This window comes from Oryzias latipes, chromosome 16 (genome assembly GCF_002234675.1).
Source record: "Oryzias latipes chromosome 16, ASM223467v1".
NCBI classification, from domain to species: domain Eukaryota; kingdom Metazoa; phylum Chordata; class Actinopteri; order Beloniformes; family Adrianichthyidae; genus Oryzias; species Oryzias latipes.
The window spans coordinates 13,247,725-13,264,950 of NC_019874.2; the positions used below are offsets into that span (position 1 = coordinate 13,247,725).

At 37.9% G+C, this 17,226-nt stretch overlaps 1 protein-coding gene across 4 annotated transcripts in view; it reads right to left on the reverse strand.

Moving 5' to 3' along the window:
• The window catches only part of rbms3 (RNA binding motif single stranded interacting protein 3), a 110,462-nt gene that overhangs the window by 38,067 nt on the left and 55,169 nt on the right, over nucleotides 1–17,226 (reverse strand). The window lies entirely within an intron of this gene.

Sequence of the window (17,226 nt, forward strand, 5' to 3'; positions counted from 1 at the left end):
TAAGATACGCAGAGTCGCATAAGTGGTATGAAAAATAATTACGGTAAAGATCCACTCAGACGAAGGTCGTGTTTTTAATGTGTTCTTGTTGCATTTTTCTGATGATGGAGGACACATATTACGAAAATTAAGCATAAAATTCAATTTCTGAGTATTTCTTTATTCACATTATTTAATAAAAATTGTGACGAAGACAAAATACACTAGGCGGACAACAAGCTCTCAGCTACAAGCTCACAGAAACGGGGAGGGGAAGGGCGGCCTGGGTTGCTCTGCATCAACAGTTCCGCCCGCACCTCAGAGGCAAATTTCTAATGAAGAACTGCCATTTTGGAGAAGCTATCTCCTAGAAAACCAACAGCATAATGATAAAATAAAACCCCACTGGGAATGCTTTTAAAACAGCTCAAAAGATTTATTTTAACATGTAGATCATAACTTTGTGAAAATGTAAAAAAGAAAAAAATTATGTTTTAGGGTAATTCTTCATCATATTCAAAAATTTTAATTCTTCAATGACATCTTGGGTGCACTGTCCTTCTGTTATCGCTATAAAGAGTTATGTGAGCTTTTACAGGTCTATATAACTGTGTGGGCTGCAGATCTCCCTTTATAGTGGTTGTGCTTTTCATTGTGATCTTCGTAATAACATTTTTATGTTTTAGGGTGCGTATTGTAAAACACATCTTTGAATTTGTAAATCTAATAATATTCGAAGAAAGAAAACTTTTTAAAACCAGATTGCTCTTTATTTTTGTTTCTGTTTGCTGAAAAATGAAGAAAGTTGTTTCCAAGCATCTTACCATTAGTTGTACTGATGAGGTTTCTTTTTGGAAATCAGTGCTTGTAAAGACAATTCATTTCTGCATACGATGGATGTGATTCAGGATGTGTTTGTGACAAGTCCCCTCGAGCAGGGCCCATTGAAATACACCCATTCCCTTCATTAATGGAGGGTTTTCCTTTGCTTGCATAAGAGATGCCTGAAGAGTGGGGCTTCAAGCTTAAACAACTGTGACCAGAGATTTTTACATGGTAAGTGACTCTGAAAAGCATAAGAGCGCCATCACAAAATGTAGAAAATGTTTGTATTTTTTTGTTGAATTCTGGTCGGAGGGATTTTATATTTGTAACATCCCATGTAAAAAAAAAACTTCAGTGGTATTTATCATGAAACAACAGGCTTTATTTTTGCACATACTTGCATGAGCATTTAGGTTTGCTCAAATTTATCATTTTCTGAAACTACAGTGAGTTAAGATAGTGAGTCGACTGCAAGGTAAGTAAAGAAGTTGATCTCAAATTTGCTAAACTGACAAGCTGCACCTCCATTTCTTCAGGTCTCAGAAGGCATGGTTATGTCAGTATCTGAAAAACGTCAAATGAAATTTTTTGTGTAAAGTGATTTTGAGCTGCTCTGCATAGAAAAGCCCTTACGTTTTCTGCATAACATAAAATCTTCATAAATGATTTCTTTAAAAATTCGGTCAAAACTTGGTTTTATTAAGGATACAAATCATACATTATGAGCTGGTCCCAGTTTACGCATGGAAATTTCATTTTCTTTGTTTTAAACAACACTCTCTTCACCTGTGGTGGTCTTGCATTAAGATTTGCTGGCAGTGCAGGTGAGAAAAATAACAAAGACCAAAGAAATCTTGCTCAGCTTGTATTAGTGAATGTCAGAGCTTTCTCTTCTCTGATAAAGAAGATGCTTTTTGTAAATAATTACCAGCAGCTGCAAAATTTTTGTCTGATATTAATGTCTGCACAGTTTTCTTCATCCCACATATAGTACAGTTCCTGGGCATAATTTGAAGTCTTGTTTTAAAAAAAAAATAGAAAACACCTTAATGGTGTAAAAGATTTTGCAATGTCAGCCCCATTGGCGTCACTGGGGCCCCACTCTGTAGCCAGGCCTGGGGTCGGGGCTCGCAGGCAAGCACCTGGTGACCGGGGCTCTTTCCATGGGCCCCGGTCAGGTCCAGCCCGGAGAAACAACGTGGGATCACTCTTCCATGGGTCCACCACCTGTAGGAGAGCTCAGACGTGGTCGTGCAATGTAGTAGGTGGCGGTCGAAGGCAGGTTCCTCGGCGGCCCAAACCCTAGTCATGAAACTTTGCTTTTTGGGACATGGAATGTAAACTTTCTGGGAGGGAAGCAGCCTGAGCCTTTGGGGAGGATGAGAGGTACTGGCTAGATATAGTTGGGTTCACCTCCGCACAGGATTGGCTCTGAAACTCTATCCCTTGGAATCTCTACCATTCTGGAGTTGCTCATGGTGAGAGGCGGTGGGCTGGTCTTGTGTAGACGAGGGTCATTTGGAGTATAGTTGAAGCCATGTTGACATGTTTAAATTGCATTATTTTCAATTTTTTGGCTGTTTTGCTATTTGCTCATATATCACAAGTTATATCGTCATCGCAATGTTGATCATTAATGTCGCAAATCGTGAGTTTTCCTAATATCGTGCCCATCGTGTCCATCTGATAGTCAAACCTGAGGTCTGGGAACAACAGTGCGGAACAGCTCTACACCCTCTTTAGGGTGCTAAAAACTGCATAATCATAATAAAAAGACCAATGGGAACACTTTGAAAATAGATCAAAAGCAGATCAGATGTTGCCCATGATTGGTTCAGAGTAAACCACAACAGACAATTTCAATTTGAAAACCCATTCGGTGAAAAGTCCAACCATTTAATCTAGTGCCCCTTATATGTGATTAACTCTTTCTCTTGGCTGCAGAGTCAATCTAGTTTGATTTTTACTGCCCTCACCATCCAAATTCACTGACACCTGTACTTATAAATACTTTGTACTTTTTCTATGATAATCCTTCTTGTTTATGATTTCATTTCTGCTATGTTCCAGACAAAGGTAAGCACAACAATCCATACAGGTCTTTAGAACGCCAATTAAAATCCCTTTCCACATCACCACGACAAGTGTTTCCTTAATCTTCTGGATTAGGATTAAGGTAAAATTAGGATACAAACTTTCAAATGCACCTTCCAAAATACCCCTTGGTCTGTCTTCTAGCATGCATCCTAAAGAAGTGACATATTGTTTGAGTGCATGCATCTTGAATTATACCACTATACTTCCAAGTTAAATTTTGCTTTTTGACATTTTAGACAAAGACGAACAGGAACCAAAAAGAGCCTTTCTGCTTTTATTACATTTTGAGTTCTTACTTTTAATCTTTTCAACTTCACAAAATTGTAACTGACTAACTATTACTATGTCTTATTAATCACGCTTTTCTCATTTATTATTCCCTCTACTTTCCTTTCTGCAAGATTAAAATCTCATCTCCTTTCACAGCAGCCTTGCTGTCTGACATTATCCCCACATTTAGCTAATATTTCAGGAGCAGAAATTGTCCTTGCCTCCCATTTCTCAAATCTTACTTTTATTATCTTCTTATGTTTCAAGTATGAAAACATTGTGATTATCTTTATTTACCTTGCAGTCTTTTTGTATGTATTTCTGTATCATCCTGGTTCCAGGGCTAGATCTTTTATAGGGAAAGTGTCTAAATGCTCCTATAACAGCTTAATAAATACTTAATGAACATATGAATATTTTATTAATCCTAAACCCAGATATCCTCAGGGTTTCATTAACAAGGGAGATATACGCTTTCTACTTTTCTTTGTAAAAACCATCCTATTGGATGGACGGGTTGATCAAAACAATTAGAGATGCCTTTTACCTCATGTTTGAGTATTAGTACCTAAAAATTGTGTTTGAGCAATTTAAGTCAATATAAATTCTAGAAATAAATCATAAAACCATTAATTGTTTTATTATTTACAATGGTCTGCAGGTATTTTTTGATTTTCATATTACTAAATACATTTTAAAAAAATCGTGTTAAATGATCTAGAATCAAGCAAAAGTCCCAAATTTTAGTACTCCAGAGCTTTTTTTTTTTGGTCAGATGGTAGGGTGTATGGTTTTAAGGATTCGGAATCTTGTAATCTTGTAATTATTGAGTCAATCATGAGCGCTTCTACATATCACTTAATACAGAGTCGACATGCAAACATGAGTTCTTTTTGGCAGGAAATACAAATAAATGAATACATAAATGAACTAATAAATAAATAACTGCAAAAAAAGTACATTTTAGACTTTACCTTTATTGTTGCAGGCCGTTATGCAAATATAATGTCCCCCAATTTTTTAAACATACAACAGTTATTAGATTAGAAAAAGATCGTCATCCCATAACAATATTATCTATATAGTCAAGTATTTACAAAAAGTATTTTTATTTGTTTCTGGAAATCTATTACATTCCTTCTCCTCCTTGTCTCTCAAGGAACGATTAAGCTACTGTCACAAGATCAACAAATAGAAGAGCACCATTGGTTGACAGATGTATGTGTAAAATATATGTTTTAGTTGGAGCAGTGTATGTGCCATTTGTGAAAGGGCCTACATCATGCAAAATCAACTTTTTTAGCTTTTAAGTGTATTATAATGTTCAGTCCACACTATAAACAACCCTAAAGTGGTATTTTGATCCAATTCCGCAAAAAGCGAAAGGCGGGGCATTACTTACTCACAAAAATAACTCATAAATTATCACATACATGGCTATTGTTTACTCTGAAAAGCTTAAGAAAAGCATTATATAGGCCCTTTAAAACAATCAATGGCTGCTGGTACAAGGAGGTTGTTTTTGTTTTGTACAGTTTGAGAACAGTCTATCGTTTGATCAGGGGTCATTTTGACTTTGGATGTGGTCAATCAATGTGTATCACATTGTGCAATCTCTAAAACTCAAATTTTAATTAAAACCATGACAATATTTCACTTTGAAAAAGCAACAAGCACAATCTTCCATAACAAGATGTACAACATGTAGGATCCCACCCCCTTCAGAAAAAGCCACAAGTCCCATTATGTGGCTCAAGCATTCCTTCCTCTCATTTTTTTTGTGCTTTTGTAGTACTGTTTAATGTGGTGCTGTTGCCCATGGGATTCCAGTTTTAACTCCCCGTCTTTCCTCCATATCCAATTGTTCTCATTTTTCATTCAGTGCCTCTACTGTGTATTAAGAGACCAGTAATTCATCACAGTCTAAGCAGTGTTAGCTGCACACACAGATCTGCAGGCTGCATGTCTAACAGCTGCCCAGAGCTGGAATCAATCACCCAATATGAAGATGCAGAAACCTATCCAAAGAGGTCAGGCAGGTATTGGCGGGGTGGGGGATTGATACCAATAGAAAGGCAACTGCGGTGGAGACAAAGAGGGCAAACATTCAGCAACAGATCCAAAAATCTTTCTTGTTGATTCCTAAAGAAAAAAAATCCTAATATTAATTCTTGTGGCATTAAGTTTAGATCTGAGATTAACATTACAATTCACTGTCCCAAAATAAAAAAAGTGCAGCTGTCCTCAGAAGAGAGATGCTTCTCTTTCATTACTTTCGCTCTGTCATTTGGTTATGCCTCTAGCATGTCTTCATTCAAACAGGCAGCAGGGTGAGGATCTTATTTTAAATTTCTCCAGCACCATGAACTCAGTTCAGCCTGATTTACGGTGTATTAAACTCCAGAAGACACACATGGTTGCCTCCACAATCTCCTGGATTAAAGACGACCTGAAAATCAGGTCAGATTGTAAAACTGAATGATTGTGTCTTCAAGGTGATCGGCACCACAGGAAAACCACCATGGACTTTAGTTTTACCCTTCCATTTTACTGTGCACGCCAGAGACGTTTGATACAAGTCAGAGTTATGATTTTTGCAGGGATACTCACAGTTACACTTGGGTCACTCAACGTCTAAATGTTTTAGTAAGTTTGTGTGCAAAGCCAGTCATTCTTCTGTATTATGGGTTAACTAGAAAACTAAACAAACTGAAATCAATAAAATCAAACAGATTAATAAAAAGGTCATCCCCTATTGTTTGGTTTGTCATCAAGTATTTTGTATTTTGTATGATATATTTACCAGATGACATCATGATTTATACAGGAAAAATGAAATGCCTTTAGCGGAATTGAAGCCATTAGCTGTAGTAGGGAATGTGTTGACTCAAAGTCTTCCTATGTACTGACCCACTCCAATAAAAATGGTGGGTTTGGTGTTTTTATCATGTTTTTACGACAATTTTCTGATGATTGAGAACATACATATATATATATATATATATATATATATATATATATATATATATATATATATATATATATATATATATATATATATATATATATATATATATATATATATATATGTATGTATGTATGTATGTATATATGTATGTATATATGTATATATATGTATGTATATATGTATATATATGTATGTATATATGTATATATATATATATATATATATATATATATATATATATATATATATATAGCTGGATAGCTCTGCAGAAACTATCTTGTAGAATACAACACTGTTTTGTTTTTTTATTTTACCTAAACACGGCATAATCATACTTAAAAGATCACTGGGGAACGGTTTTACAATAGATCAAAAGATGATCCAAGTTGGTCTTTAAAGTGAAAACACTGTCATATTTTGTCCTGAAAAACAGTTTTCATGAAACACAATACTGGCGATAAAGAGAAAGGTGGAACCAAAAATGAAAACATTAAGCTATCCCAGTTATTAAATAAATAGGCTATTATTGTTATTTTGACAAATGACATGTGATGCAAAATGATGAGTTCCCATTTTTGAATGGCTTTCACAACAAAAGCCTTTGCATGTGGATAATAACAATTGAAGTTTTGAAATTTGGAAAACACTTCTGGAATAAACCCTTAACAAACCCTGAGCAGAAGTCCTGTAATTCTAGTTCATGACGTTTGGTTTAGTGTCTAACTCCAGGAATGTCTCAGCCTTCATCCCCTTACAAGCTTGTATTCTAACTCTGTCAGACGGAATTATCTGAAAACATAAGCCTGTCAGGATCAAAGAGGGGAGAAAACCTCTTTTACTTACTAGTACAAGTTTTTTTTATTATTATTATAATTTTTTTTTAAATCTCTTCACTAACCTCTTCTGTTCTGAGATTAAGTCAACCATCTACAGACTTGAGTGCAAACTCTCTCTGGACAACACTTACTGTAAGACTGAGCCAGCTTTACTGCCACTTTTGTAGGGCTTTCAGCTTCTGAGTAGCATGCTTTCACTGTGTTAGCTATCTCAGACAACAGCTCCTGGTTTTCTTTCCTTCTTCTGTTGTTTGTATGGATACGTTTGCAGATGCCTCTAAAGCAGATGAAAAAGCGACAAAATCTCCAGCAGTGACACTTGCCCATTGAGCCTTGGGCTGAAACACGCTACCCTGGAGGGTTCAGAGGTTTACTTCAGCAGCTACAAGCCAAGAATCACTGCATGACCTGTTGTCATTGGTTTCAGAAGCAGAATTTGGAAGAAGTTGGGGCAAATATCTATTTTCCACTGGAAACAAGCTGCATTGACCTCACGTCCAGCCTAGTGGATGATCCAAAGGCAGGGGCAGAGGACTCAGACGCACGTCCTGAGCTTCTCAACACTGATGAATTGTTTAACCTCACACAGACAGAGTAATCCTTTAGACCTTTGAGTGGGTTAACTTAGTAACACTAGGACTCACAATTCCTGTCATTTTGGCATCTCAGCCTTCTGGATATACGAAAAACGTTTTACACCATCAAAATGTTTAGTAGAGATTTCTACCTGCTACACTGGTTTTGACTGAAAAACTCAGGGTTGGTGGGTAAATTCATAAGACGGGCCAACGAGAGATTTCCTGTCTCCAAGACTTGCAAGCTCCCTCATGGAACCTTACCCTGATGTTGGTTGCTCTTATAGTTTCCACCCTTTGTGCCACTGAGACATATAGATTAGATCATGGCAACTTTAGAGACTTGGCACTTGCCTCAGCTAAGGGCATGGGGGTAATATCAATGCATCCTACTTGAACTAAAATCTTCTCAGGGAATCAGAGGGTGACTTAAGTCCCTAGTGAGTAATGTTTCCCAGTTGTACCGACTTCCTCAACTTCCCCAAGTTTTTCCTCTGAAGGTCATGATTAGCTGCACACGCTCTGTACAGAGAGTGCATTGTACATACATTTAAACAGAACCAAGAACATCAGAAACCTGCATCAAAACAGAGACTTTGCTGCTGGGTAGTTGATTGCTCTGGTCTAGACCTCAAAGGAGTAACAGCCAGCGGGGGGCATGTGGGTCCACTCTATTGCGGGTCTTGCCACTTTGTTGGCTCTGTTAAATGATGTATCCGATCAGAAAATGCTCACTGCAGCAAGCTGAACGGCTCCTCACATGTTTCCTTTCTTTTACAAGCTTGATGAAACATTGCTGGCTCTGGAACGCTACATCTGACTGCCCACAGTGAAGAGTTTTTACAGTAGGGTGCCACCTCATGTTCTGTCTGCTGAGCAAGACAGGAGTCAAAATAGTGGGACTTGAAGGAAATGCTGAGAAAGAGAACTTTAGGTTACTTACATAACTCCAAACCAGCAAAAAAACAAAGCATTCTATTTGTTATTTGTAATGAGGAAGAGGTGAGCTTTTTAAAAAAAAAAAAGCATCCCTGCAGCATCATAAGGAGAGAGATTCTGCCCTCCTTGATGCTGATAGGCTCATTTTCCAGCCAATCCTTGCTGGGAGAGTGGAACCCAAGTTTCCTATGCTCATGCACCTGTTAGTAACGGGTGCGCACCAGTTATTTATTTATTTTTTTTTAACTTCAATTGTTTTTTTGTTTTTTTTTCACCAGTTACTAACAGCCATTAATACAAATAACAAATGGCTTTAGTTCCTCGCAAGAATCCAAATGCCAATTATAATTTGGACCCCTTTTTTGAAACAAACCACATGACTTTAAAACTCCTTTAAGATGATGTTCAGAGATGATGTAATTTTGACGGCAGGCAAGCAAAGTTGCAATCTCTTTGTAGACATGTCAAAAAGCAAAGTAAACTCATTAGCTCACGTAATGCCATTTCCAGGTAACTTGGGAACATTTCTCTGTGTGCAAATTACCTAGTAACAGGTGTGCACCCTATACTAACTGTTAGCACCTGTTAGTTAATTTTTTTTTTCTTCAAATTCTTTTTTCTGCTATGGCCCTTTAGGAGCTCCGTACATTTCAACATTTTTATGTGCCTTTTTTTTTCTTTTTAAGATATTGACTTGACCAAAGCACATCTTTGCATGAGCACTTGTGTGATTTTCACACAATTTTATCTCTATGAATAACCAGCCAATTCCTGGTTAGTGAATTTGCTACCATACACACAAATTTGCCTGCTGTGTGTTTTGTTCTTTCACTTGACACTATTTCATCCTGATCAATGCCTTTGTCAGAAGGAGCCAAAGCTTGAAAACTGTGGCCTGTTGCCATGGTTATCTCTATTTGAAACCAATGGGATTAACCCTCGAGGGGACAACTAGCGAGAAAGAAAGAGTGAGCAAGAGCAGTGCTACCAGGAAGAAAAAGCAAGCAATGTTTCTATGAGACACGCATTTATTGGCAGAACAGCATTAGGTCAAAAAGAAAGCACAGATGCAAAGAAAAAAAAGGAGAAACATATATATATTTTTAAAAGTAATTTAAATTTATCACCAATTTTAAGATTCATAGGCCTCATTTATTAAAGGTTTGCCTGCGTAAAAACGTCTCACTTAACATATGCACAGGCAATTGTGTATGTTTGATTTATTAAGTATGTTTGCCTTTTATGATCGTGCAATTTAAGCATTTCTTGCAGAACCCTCGAAAACTTGGGAGTAGATGCAAATCCTCCATGTGATTTATTAAATATGAAACAGGTGGCTGCTTTTGCGTCTATATTTAGAACATCTGAAAAGCAACTGGCACAACTATACACACAAATGGGTGTGGCCATTGTTGCAAGGAGGAAAGCTAGACACCACAACGAGCAACAAAGACAGCACATGGTTTCTGCTGTTTTGGAATGCCAGGGGCAAAGTTTTTGAGACATAATACCTATTTAGAGTTGGAATTTTGGAGCTTCTGAATGAGTTACAAGCTAATTTGGAACCACTCATGGTAATTTAATTTGTCAGTAATTAATTTTGTTTACTCCCCCCCCTTTTATTTTTTTTGCCATGTGTCATTTTTAACTTTGATGATACTATTGTGCAGGTTAGTCCGCTCCTTCCTATCTCAGGTGTGTGTCTCCTGTGCTGTGCAAATGTATATGCTAAATCCATCCATCCATCTTCTAAACCCTCTTTAGCCCCAGTTGGGGTCATGGGGATGATGGGGATGCAGGAGCCTATCCAGCTACTGTTGAACAAAGGCGGGGTAAACCCTGGATGGCTCACCAGTCCATTGCTGGGGCAACATGCCAAATCCTCATTTAAATAATGCGGTTTGAATCTTAATTGGGATGCGTTACCTTGAGTTAATTGAATAAACTTTGCAAACCAAAAGAAGCGGCCAGTGTTGTGATGTAAAGCGACCTTGAGCCTGAAGAGGAAACTAGGTGGGATGACAACAGTAAAGCGATTGTGATTGGCAAAGAAAGTGTATTGCTTCATGGTAGCCAATCAGAGCTAACATAGTTTACATACAACCCAGAGCTTTTGTGCCACATTGAGAAACATAAACCCTAGACAACATTGAAAAGGTGTTAAACTGGCCAAAATGGAAGCCTGATAAAAAGTAAAGAAAAACACACTTCATAATATTTAACTATTTATTTAGTTACTAAGATAATTCTTTAAGTACAGGATCTTTTTTGTTTGTTTATAACTATGCAATAAATATCAACGGTTAGGTACAAGTACTATTTTACTCATTTTAATTGACTTGTAAAAATGGATCAGAAAAGTCAATTTTTTCATAAGCCAAATCTTTTTTTAAAGTAAAAATGCTAATGGTAATTTTTCCTGTTTACTAATAACTTTTATGATAATGATGATAGCTACAATTTAGTAGCTATCTGAATTACCTTTTGAATTAGGTAGTGAGTAACTATAACTAATTACTTTTTAAAGTAATGTTCCATCGTTCCATTCATGTTGAATTTTAATGTACTAAGATATTTAATGTTTAGCTTTATGTTTTATATCTGATCATTAGGCAGATTGTTCTAAGCTATCTCTTATAAACACGGGGGGGGGGGGGGGGGGGGGGGGCATTGTTTTGGGAAATCGTTTTTCAAACTACTAAACATAGAGTATTGTAGTAGGTTCAGGGGATGTCATCTGGACTTGGTTTTAGAGTTAGAAGACATTTCACCTCTTATCCAAGAGGCTTTGTCAATTCTGAATTAGCTGGTCGAAGAGCTGGTATATATGCGCTCATGGGGGAGGAGTCAGACTTGAAACTGGATGGTATTGTCAACTTAGCCTACATGGTTTCGGGTTGTTAAGAGTCCTTTGTCCTCAGCTGGGGGTTGGGGAGCCAGTGACTCCCTCCTCAAACTGGTCATCCCTTTCAGCTATTAACGACCCAGGTGGAACTGGTTTGGTCTGTTTAGGTTTCAAATCACTGCCGTAGATGGATGGAAGAATAAACCTGAGACCACCATTCTTATTAAGAGAAGGTTTATCCTTCTTGACAAAGATGGCTTCTTTCACTCCTCGCTCAAACCATCCTTTCTCTCTGGCTAGAATTCGGACTTCACTGTCCTCGAACGAGTGGTTTGTGGTCTTCAGGTGGAGATGCACTGCAGACTCAGGTCCACTTGGGTTGGCTCTGCGATGTTGGTAAAGCCACTTGTGTAGAGGTTGTTTGGTTTCTCCAATATACTGTTCCTTGCAGTTCTCTTTGCAGTGGATAGAGTACACAAAATTACTCACAACATTACGTTTGTAGCTGGGAATTTTGTCCTTTGGATGAACCAGTTTTTGTCTGAGAGTATTAACTGGTTTGAGATGAACTGGGATGTTATGTTGTTTGAAAATCCTTTTTAGTTTTTCAGACAGGCCTGAGATATACAGAATTGAAATACTGTTCCCTTCCGGCTGTTGTTCCTTCTTGTCTTGTTTTTCTGTATGTTGGGATCTGGTGAATGCCCACTTGGGATATCCACAGGTTCGGAGGACTTGGCGGATATGTTGCTCTTCTTTCTTCCTTCCGTCAGAGCTTGTGGGCACCTCCTGGGCTCTGTGTTGTAGTGTCCTGATAACACCTAGTTTGTGCTGTAAGGGGTGGTTTGAGTCAAATAAGAAGGACTGATCTGTGTGTGTAGGCTTCCTGTCCACTTCAACCTGGAGCTGTCTGTCCTCTCCAATGATCACAGCACAGTCTAGAAAGGCTAGGGTGTTGTCCTTTGTGTCTTCCCTGGTGAACTTGATATTCTTGTCGACTGCGTTGATATGATCTGTAAAAGTCTCCACTTCCTGGATTTTGATCTTGACCCAAGTGCCGTCCACTTATCTGAACCAGTGGCTTGGAATAGTACCTGGGAAAGAGTCCAGGGCTCTTCTCTCGACTTCTTCCATGCACAAATTGGCCACAATGGGCGAGATTGGAGAGCCCATAGCACAGCCGTGTCTCTGCCTGTAGAGGTTTCCCCTGAATTGGAAATCTGTGGAGTTGAGGAACACTTCCAGCAGTTTGCAGATGTGTTCTGGTGTCAGATTTGTTCTGTCTTGTAACTGAGAATCCTGCAGTAATCTCTTCCTCACTGAAATCACTGCCTCGGTGGTGGGAATGCAGGTGAAGAGGGAAGTTACAACATAAGACACCATCGTCTCGTCAGAATCCAGCTGAAGATGTTTGACTTTGTTTGCAAAATCTTGTGAATTCCTAGCATGATGCTCTGTGTTGCCAACTAGAGGGGCCAAAATAGTAGACAGGTGTTTAGCCATGTTGTGAGTTATTGAGTCAATGCTGCCGACAATGGGTCTCAGTGGTATTCCTTCCTTGTGAATTTTTGGGAGGCCATGACATCCCTTAAACCTACTACAATGGAACCAACCTGGATGAATGAGAGTCTTCATAGACATAAACATAGAGTAATATATTTACTATTGATTATTTTAAAATTGTCTACAAAAAGTTTAGTATACCGTTGCCCAACTGTATTATATGTCACACAGCTATGGATGGTTTATTAAAAACTGAAGAATATGTTTCTTTTGGACAAAATGTTATTCCAATCCTTTGTTTAGCTGATGTGGGACCCTATCATCTCTAGACAAAAGCAGAAAAAGACAGTCCAGACTGTTCGCAGTGTGTGCAAAATTTAGTCATACAGGGATAATGAATGGCTCTCTAAATATACCTCACCTCTCAAGACAACCTCTTTGCAAACAAAAATGAGAAGGAAAAGTGCAAAAATGACGCCAGAAATGCAAGTTCAGATATCTCTAAGCCATGTTTATGGATTGAGCTGCTGTTAGTTCCTTCCACAGACCACCACAAATATATCAGTAAACAAAGATGAGAAAAGGAAGGACAAAAGCGGAGGTTTTCTTAATATTTAGCATATATCTCAGAGACATTGAAAGGGTTTTCAGAAGCATTACAGACATTTTAGTGTTTGATTTATGTCAAGTGTTCAACTTTGACTGAGAGTTGTGACCCAAACTCGCTTTCTGCCATTGCTGTGATCACTCATCCACTTGTTTAGTGGACTCAAATGGAATTCCATTTCCCCAAATACTTTTTGACCCAAGATGTGATAAGCAGCATTTTTGTTTTACAACACACTACACTTCTGTTCTCTCTTTGAGCTAAAAATTTACAACTGATTAGTGACAAAAAAGGTAGAAATCTTCTAGAAGTAAAGCACTTGTGGCACAAAAGGAAAACAATAACAGTTACACAAATTCACAGAGTTGCCTCCAGAGAACCCTGGAGTTCTTTAGCATAAGGGCTTTGGTTTTCTACTCCCTCCCTTTTATACGATGGCCCAGAAGCGCCACAACACAACTCATTAACTTACCACACAACACATTAACTCACAACACAACAAATTAAATCACAACACAACACATTAACTCACAACACAACTCAATAACTTACCACACAACACATTAACTCACAACACAACTTATTAACTTACCACACAACACATTAACTCACAACACAACACATTAAATCACAACACAACTCATTAACTTACCACACAACACATTAACTCACAACACAACACATTAAATCACAACACAACACATTAACTCACAACACAACTCATTAACTTACCACACAACACATTAACTCACAACACATTAATTTACCACCACAAAATGAGTTATCGTGTTGTGTTGTGAGTTAATGTGTTGTGAGTTAATGTGTTGTGCTGTGAGTTATTGTGTTGTGAGTTAATGTGTTGTGTGGTAAGTTAATGTGTTGTGTTGTGAGTTAATGTGTCGTGTGGTAAGTTAATGTGTTGTGTTGTGAGTTAATGTGTTGAGAGGTAAGTTATTGTGTTGTGAGTTAATGTGTTGTGATGTAAGTTATTGTGTTGTGTTGTGAGTTAATGTGTTTTGTGGTAAGTTAATGTGTTGTGTTGTGACCATCTTTTAATGAAATCTAAAAAAACTGTAGCCTTCATGTGTGAACAATTTATTGGTTTTAAACATTCAGAAAGACTTTAGTTATAGGACACTTTGAGGTGTGATATCTTTTTGTCATGTCTTTTTTTGGTTTAGGCCACCGTCTTTTCCATACAATAGGGCACACCGTCAATGAATGGTCCACTTTCAAACTAATTTCATATACAAGGCACATCTAAGTGAGACAAGAGTCTGCGTTCTAAGTAACTTGTTTGTAACACGTTACACGTTAGAAGTGTAGCTGCATTAGCGTATTCACAATATTTTTAAATCCCAACCTTGTTTCCAACACATAAAAAAACCAGACTGACACCGCTAAAACAAACACGTGACTACGTTAACCCCCAACCTTGTTAGTAACACGTAAACAAAACAAAATCTGTTTCCACTAAACGTTAACTGCGTTAGCGTAATTACGAAAACACCCAAACTTATTTTAAACTTTTAAAAAAAAAATGACCGACATTTTAACAAAGCACCATGTTGCTCCTGAAAATGTTTCAATTTTAATAGACACAACCAGGAATAATCCATATTTAAAACACTCTGGATTATAAGACGCACTGTCATTTTTGAAACAATATTAAGGCTTTTAAGTGCGCTTTATAATTCAGAAAGTACATAATGCAAGAAAATATATTGAAATATGTTTCAAAACACAGATGATTTTGTTTATTTTCATCTTGATCTATACCCACAACGTTTTGCAAAGTGTCTTTCTATTTTGCCCTTCATTCATTCATCTTCTTCAGCCCCAAAAGGGTCACGGGGCTGCCGGAGCCTATCCTGGCCACTCCTGGGCGAGGGGAGAGGACATCCTGGACAAGTCACCAGTCTGTCGCAGGGCCACAATCACACACCCATGCACACGCACATTCACACCTAGGGACAATTTAGAGGAACCAATTAACCTTTGACCTTTGGATGGTGGGAGGAAGAAAACCCACGCATGCATGATCATGCAGACTCTACAAAGAAAGGTCCCCCATTGGTGTTCTGTTCTGTTCTCCCTTCTTGATGTGAGGCAAGAGCGCTAACCACTGGGCCACTTTATTTTTAAATGAAAATTAAGGTGTGTTTATGTCACTGTTGAGCTAACAAAAGAGTCCAGACGTGGTCTGCATTGAGGTCAGCTGAATTCTTATTGAACAAAGACTTGATTTGATTTTATCTTTTAAAAGGTGAAGACCAGCCTGAGTCAGCAGATCCTGCTGCACACTTTAAAGTGATCCTGCTGCACACTTTAACACACAAACCAATGTAAGGACACACATAGACTAGAAAAGACACACAGAAAAAAAAATATTTCAAATATATTAAGTGAGCTGTAACAAAGCTTTCCACTTTAGGCAATTGTCCAAGTTCATTCATGTTGTGATTACCGTTTAATAATCTTAAGATACCTTTTGTTCTTTTATACAACAGTTTATGAGGACACTTGGAGAAAAAAGCCGGTGTTCTTCTGAGGCAGAGGTTACAACACGTTGGCATGCATTGACTAATTGAGAAAACCTCAGGTCCAGGAAAACTGCAGCAAAACTACACATCTTCATAAAGCAAAACACCAAGACACTGGTACTTTGGGAAGAACTTATTGAACTCGTAAATCAAAAATGGTTTCAGGTGCTATAAGGTAACTTCAAACCCACAAGTGATCAGCCCCTTTTTTGTCACAAATAAGAAATGGCTTTACTAGCAGCACGATTGTCAGAAGACGCCACCAAAGACCCATCAAACAAAAGCTCAAAGACAATATCCCAAAGTAGCTGAAGATGAGAACAATGATTGAAAGTAAGCGAAAAAAGAAGGAAGATATTGAGGAGACAAGTTTAACTTTAAAGAAGAGACAACACCTCATTGGTTTTCAGTGGCCATGCAGACTCAGACATATTTAAAGGTTACAGCATTTGATTTGTGATACTCCCCTTTAAGGGCTTTTTCTCTGTCTAGAGGAGCGGTTTGGCTGCTGCTGTCTACAAAGTTTGATTGATGGCTGAATTATACCACTGGAGTGTGACTTGAGCCGACTTTGCTGCCGGTCCAATGATAAACAACAAACTCGCCAAGCCACTATTTACAATGAGAGATGTGAACATCCAACAGGCCATCAGAAAATAGACGCAACATGGTCACAATAAAATGAGAACATTTTAAGCAGGCTATAGCTCACTCATATGGTTCAGAATTACTTCAAATGCAGCAAAGGTCAAAATCTCCTTTATTTCTTTCATTTTATTTCCTTCCTGCACTTCCTTCCTCTCATTGATCACTGCATTTCTCTCTCCCAGAGGTCAGGTTGCCATATTCCCTTCATCTCTTTATTCCCTGGTGCAAAAGCTTGGGCTCCCACACTTTTCTTCCATCAATCTCTCCAGTGCACCAACCCACTCAAATGCTTATTCCATAGATGGAAAAAATGTGAAAATTGGCATTTCATACTGTTTTCCACATACTTACCCCCTTATAGAGCAGTTCATCAAACTGGGCAGCACTTAATTGCTCCTACTCAGTTCACAGCAGCATTTCTTCATTTTCTTTTTTTGTTTTATTCTATCCAGACAATCTTATAATTATTTTATGCCTTGACTCTATGACTGTGTCTAAATGCTTTTTTAAGGTTATTTTTGTAACCGTGGTACACGTAAGGGATAATGCCTGACAAGGTGTACATTATTAGAAATTAATCCATCATTGGGC